Below are 6,035 nucleotides of genomic sequence, written 5' to 3'. Positions count from 1 at the left end.
GTGTTACCAACAGGCTCCTCAGTGGAGGAAATTTAAGTCTCATAGTTACCAATAACCCTGAGATCGTCCTCACCTTTTTTGGAACAAAAGGTAAGTTTTTTCAGCCTGTAGCTTAGAGCAGAAAGGTAATTACGCATCATCCCCTTCCCCGTTTTCCATCAGGAGAGGCAGGCAGTGCCCTGGAGGCAGAGGAGGGAAGATGGCTCCTGCTGAAGTGAGAGATGGGAAGACCCAGGGAGGACAGGCTCAGGGGCCAGCAGTGTCTCCAGGGCCCTCCTCCTCATCACCAAGGATACTGGCACCCATTTGGGGACCTTCCTCTCCTCCGGGACCCCTGCCCTCTCCAGGCCACATCAGAGGTGAGGGCACCTCCACCTGTACCTCTCCTCGACTGTGTTCCACCTCCAATGACATTCGGACATCCTTGCCACTCTGCACAGCCTCTTGTCCCTTCATCCCAAATCCCTCTCCGCGAACCACTGTGGACATCTCCTAGGCGCCCCCATTCCCCAGGTCTGCCTTTTCCTCACCTCACTTCCTCCCCACCCAGCAGGTGCCCCTCCTCGTCCCCCTGCCTCACCCTCCCCAGCAGAGCCCAGGCACCCTGAGCCTCCCCTCTGCACCCCCACATCCCATCGGCCCCGCACCCTGATACTCGGAGCCCTAAGCAGGCTTGTATCTGCCCTCGGGCAGTAACTGGACTAGGGCTCTCCTCCCATTGAAACCATCCCCACCAGAGGGGAGAGTAAATGCCGCTGCCTGCACCTTACAAACCAGGTCCTAACCACCGCTCCGTGTGTTTCCTTCCCTCCCCCACCATGAGCCAGGCCTCCGGGGGCAGAGTCAGGTCTTGCTCACTTGGCGCCTGGCGGACAGCGCGTCCACCAAGTTGTCTGGGACAGGAGAGAGGCTCAGAGTTCTTAGGAAAAATGAATAGTTCTTAGGAAAAAATGAATAAATTCCCAAGGGAAGCTAAGTCATTACTTCTACACAATCTTAAAAACCGTAAGTTAACATTACATGTTTAATATTGACATTCTATTATTTAAATAAAATGTTTAGTGCTCTACCTCTGGGAGACTTGCAAATTGTCCAAGAAAACTAGCTTCCAAGTGAACTTTTCACATTTCCTGGTTGTCCCTGTCCCATCCTGTGTTCTGTGCCAGGAGGGAAATAGGAAAGGACAATTAAGACTGACTCTCCTTGCTTCTAGATCATTCCAACAGCTCCTGTGGCCCCTCCCAGGTCAGGCTGGTGGTTGAGGACCATGGTGGCCGCTTCTCCTGGGAATGAGTGGGAGTGAGCATGTCTTTTGGGCAAAGCCCCTCCCCCTCTTCCCTGCAGGCCACAGGGAAACCACCTCCAGAATGGCTGTTTCCCACTCACATCCCTTCGTTGGGGAGTAGCTTCCAGGCCCTGGGGGCTCCTGGAAACCCCCTCACTGGCTGAACACAAAGTGAGCCGTGGCATCCAGAGGCTTCCTGCTAACATTTTGAGCCTGACCTCTCTCCAGTCCAAACTGGTGTCCCACAGACATGAATGGAGGGTGCCCATTCCCAAGGAGAGGAGTGGCCCACCAAGACGCCTTTCCTGGCTGGGAGGGTTTGGGATGAGTTGACACTGCACGAGGCTCCATGATCCAAACCTGCCTGCCACCTCCTTCATTTCATTTGATGCAGGCCCTGGGGCTTGGCAAGCTGTTGTCTAGCCACCAGGGCTCTGGCCAAGGTGAGGTGTTTTTTTCTAAAAGAACGGATGGCATTCTTGGCAGAAATGAAAGACGATGGCCTTCCTGCAGCACAGCCCAGTGATGCTCTGAAGAGCAATTGATGCTGAAATTCACTTGCAAGGTTTCCCTCCAGCAAAGCCTTCAGAAGCACTGTCTCCCTGGGCATCTTGCCCTGGCTCAGAGGGTCCATGATGGCAACAAATTGAAGAAGTGAAACCTGACTGGTCGCCAAACTGCTGCAGAGACACGGTCGCCCCTCCATCCCTGATTGGTGCCACATGTGATGGACAGGGATGTTTGCAGGGCCCTTGGGCTGAAGCCCCCTGCCAGCTGAGAGCTCAGGCCCTGTCTAGTGGCCTTAGTGGAGGACCCCAGCAGGCCTCGCTGCCTCTCTCTGGGCTGTGCATGGGGTGGTCAGCATCCCTCCCACCTTAGCTGCAAGGGGCACTGGAAACACTGATTTTTTCAAGGGACGGAGTTGCCTCAGATGAAATTGGGTTTCCATCGGTAAGAAAGGGGCTAGTGAACACTGGACACACAAGCAGCATCGTCTGCCCCAAACATGGAGAAGTTTCTTCAGAAGGAAATGGGTGACCAGTGACCCTGCAGCAGTGCAGGGGCAGGATGCCAGGCTCCCCGAGCTGAGGAGTGGATGGGGCCCGGAAGGGCAAGGGCGGCAGTGGGCAGAGGTGATGTTCCCAGCTTGCAAAGGGGAGGAGAGAAATTGCAGAGCCCAGAGGCCGAGGGAAGGCCGTTTGCCTTCTTAGGAGGGCAAGGCAGCACATTATGGTGGTGGGAGGAGCTGGAGGAGATGTTGGGGGGCGGGAAGGTGGTAAAATTGATGAGTAACATCCCAAGGACAGAGGGGCTGTGGAACCCACCCCCCAGAGGAGGGTAGAAGACAGGAGCAAGTAGAGGCAGCTCGTGGGGCAGGGGTGCTGGAGAGGACCCAGGGTCTTGCCCGCCCACCACACTCCCTGCCTGAAGTAGCGGAGAGTGCTGCCACGTCAGCCCTGCAGCAGGGCTCCCTCCCCACTCCACCCTCTGCACCTTACTGGGTGGGGCGTGCTCTGGCCTCTGAGGAGTGAGCTCCACGCCATAATCCTACGTGTGATCTCTCAGGCCCGAGGTAGGAGGCTGCAAGCCTTTGCCTGGTGGGCCTCATGGGGAAGCCGTCCCCACCAGACTTGGTGAACGGCATCACATTTTCTGGAGGGAACTGTAGTCAGGACTGAAGCCCCTAGGCCAGACGTGCTCATGCCCGTGTCTGAACCCCTAGCCCAGGTGCCTCCACTCACCTCCCCATTTGGGCCTCAGCTGGGGCACTTTTCTCCACAGGGTTCATCACTTTCCCACTCCTGGCACCCCCACCCCTCCCCCCCGCCCCCAGGTCCACAAAGAGGCAGGAGCGTTGGTTGGGGCTCCCGGGCAGTGGAGTGACTTTCCCTGTCTGCACTAACCCACCGCCCCCACCTGATGCGTCTGCGTCTGGGGAGCAAGCAGAACACTGGGGTCTGGGCCTCCTTCCTCCTCCCACGCTGTCCCGTGAGTGAAGAAGGGCTTGACTGTTACTTTCGGTTTAGCTCGTTGATCTAACTGACTGTCTGGATGCCTGATTAGTTTTTAGCATCAGTCTGAGGGCTTCCAACCTCCTAACACGGGTGATGATGCCAGGGGAGAAGCTGACCAGGAGTCAGCCTCGGAGGGGAGCGTCGGGCGCAGCTGACTGCCCTGCAGGCTGAGCCAGGCTGAGCCACGGTGAAGGTTCCCGAGGTCTCACTGGAAAGGCACCCCCTCTGCCAGGTCCAGAGGCCTCACGGGCCGCACTGCTGGGCTCTTCTCGCAGGCACAGTTTAACTCACCTGCCGAAACACAGATGACTGTCTTGCCACACGCTGGACTTGAAGCAGTTGAGGACCACCCGAACTAGCTCTGTGTTCCATCACTGTTGTGTTTTCAGCGCCTGGCCCAGGGCCTGGTATACATATTCAGCAAATACTCATTGAGTGACTGAGTGGGTGAGTGAATGGATGAATGAATGAATGAATCCCTAAGCTCTCCGAAGAGACCAAGCCAGAGCCATTTGCTGCATTGCTCATGCGCCTCATACCCCAAGCATTCAAGTTACTCAACTGATAGAAGCGGGGTCCCCCCTTTACTGCTGACTTTGAAGCCCTTCCCCATCTCAGGCCCTGTGGAAATGCCTCCTTCACTGGAGGCACCCCTTTCCCTCCCTTCTGTGTTCACATCCTATCCATGGAGCCACAGCAGGGCCCCCGTGCCAGTGTCCAAGCCCAGGCCTCGAGAAAGAAGAAGCTTCTGCTTCCTGTGTCCTGGCACTTGGTCTTACCCCCCAGCCATGCCAGAGGAAGTCCAGGCCACATGGAGGTCCTTGCTAACAATCAGCATCGGCCACCAGCCGTGTGAGTGAGGACAGCTCTGAGAGTAACCTGCCTGAGTCTCCATCTGAGTGCAGTCATGCAGGAGACCCCACAACTGCCCAGCTGAGCCCAGTCAACCCCTGAAGGAGGAGGGCCAATAATAGGAATACAAATAATAATAGAAGTATTGTTTTTGCTTCAATCTCTTAAGTTTTAGGATGGTTAGATATCCAGCTATAACAACTGGGACAGACGGTACAATAATAAGTGTTGGACGACAGTAATAGCTTGTCACCCGTCCATCTTAGCAGCCTCTCAGCTGTTCTACTTCATGCAAATGAGTCCCACCTCTTCTTAGCCAAACCACAGAACTTGTTCTTATCACTCTGAATCTCTTTTGAGAGGTACCACTAGGCATCACTAACACTGTGTGCTGGAGTGGAGAAGCTAGATCATTTAAGGGGTCTTTAAAATTTAAAGTGTCCATTTGCAGAGCATGCCCTAAAGTCTCCTCATAATAAACACCTCCATGAGTCCAGTCAGTGTGTTCATTAACACAGCAATTTCTGCCAGGTTCTTTCTTTGAGTAACATGAAACTGTTTGCTCAAGGACCCGATATTTGAGCATGAACAGGTGGCTTTAATAATTGATAATGAAATAACTTCAATACAGGATAGAAGTACAGTGAGACACAAGGTAGATGCATGAAGAAGAATGAACCAGGCTAATAGCATCGCTGGGGAAAAGACCTCCTAATGCCAAGCAGGACAAGGTTTCCTTGACAAGAAAAGTCAGCCACTCACACTCCTTAGAGAAGGTCAGAGTGTGTTAGCCAAGAGCCGGGAACGGGGAGGGACAGGTTAGTGTCCGGGAGGGACGTTCTTTGCACATCAGCAGGGACTCATTCAAACAGCAAGTGTTCACAGAGCGCGGACTCCAGGCCTCTTCTACAGCAAGCCTGGGAACACAGTGCTACTTCCTGTTGCCAGAAAGACAAAACCAAAGCTGTTTCCAGGAAGTTGTTGACAGCTGCATGACGGCTCCATGCAGACTCTATACATAGATGCTAGAACGGCTCAGAACAAAAGGTGTATTTGCTTGGGGGTGGGAATGATCAAGATTGTCTGAAAGACTTCTACAGAATTATATTTCAAGACCTTTCAATTTTTCACAATGCAGCCCTTGAATCAAGAGTGCCTGTCATTCTTGGAAGATGGATTTGGGAACTGAAGCCAACCCACAAGATTTATAAACAGTGCATTTGTTCCTGGGCTTCTCAACATGTGGTAGCTCAATTAAAGCAAGGTACCTATTCTCTTTTCCTCTCTTTTTTAAAAAATTGGACCTCAGATGTACAGAACTGGGGTCTGTCATAATCCTAGATTCAGGTTACAATATCATCATTGGTCCATGCACAGCCTTCTTTGCTATGTACGTATTTCTGTCAGTATTATATAATGAACACCCTGAACTCACCAGCCAACCCAAGGATGAAAACACTACAAATAACTAATACCATCACATGTGCTCTTTTTCCATTATCACTTTGCCTCTTTGCCCAGAGGCAACTACTGTCTTGAATTTGGGGATCATCATTTCTTTGCTTTATTTTTTTGTTTTTCATTTATTTTTTGTTTATTGAGGTAACATTGGCTTATAACATTGTATAAATTTCAGGTGTACATCATTATACTTCTATTTCTGCATGGATTACATCATGTTCTCATGTTCACCACCCAAATACTAGTTACAATCCATCACCACACACATGGGCCTAATTATCCCTTTCACCCTCCTCCCTCCCCGCTTCCCTTCTGGTAACCACCAATCCAATCTCTGTGTCTATGTGTTTGTTCGTTGGTGTTATTATCTACTACTTAATGAGTGAGGTCATATCATTTCTTTGCTTTAAAAAATATATATG

General features: G+C 52.1%; 1 non-coding gene across 1 annotated transcript; it reads right to left on the bottom strand.

Moving 5' to 3' along the window:
- Positions 1-5,450: 5,450 nt before the first annotated feature.
- On the bottom strand, positions 5,451-5,522 carry LOC131419338 (small nucleolar RNA SNORD113/SNORD114 family). Its single transcript, XR_009223192.1, has one exon. It is a non-coding gene; the product is annotated as a small nucleolar RNA SNORD113/SNORD114 family (small nucleolar RNA).
- Between the last annotated feature and the right edge of the window lie 513 nt (positions 5,523-6,035).

Source organism: Diceros bicornis, chromosome 20 (genome assembly GCF_020826845.1).
Source record: "Diceros bicornis minor isolate mBicDic1 chromosome 20, mDicBic1.mat.cur, whole genome shotgun sequence".
NCBI lineage: Eukaryota > Metazoa > Chordata > Mammalia > Perissodactyla > Rhinocerotidae > Diceros > Diceros bicornis.
The sequence above is the reverse complement of the archived record's forward strand: the minus strand, read 5'-3'. Positions and strand labels throughout refer to the sequence as shown.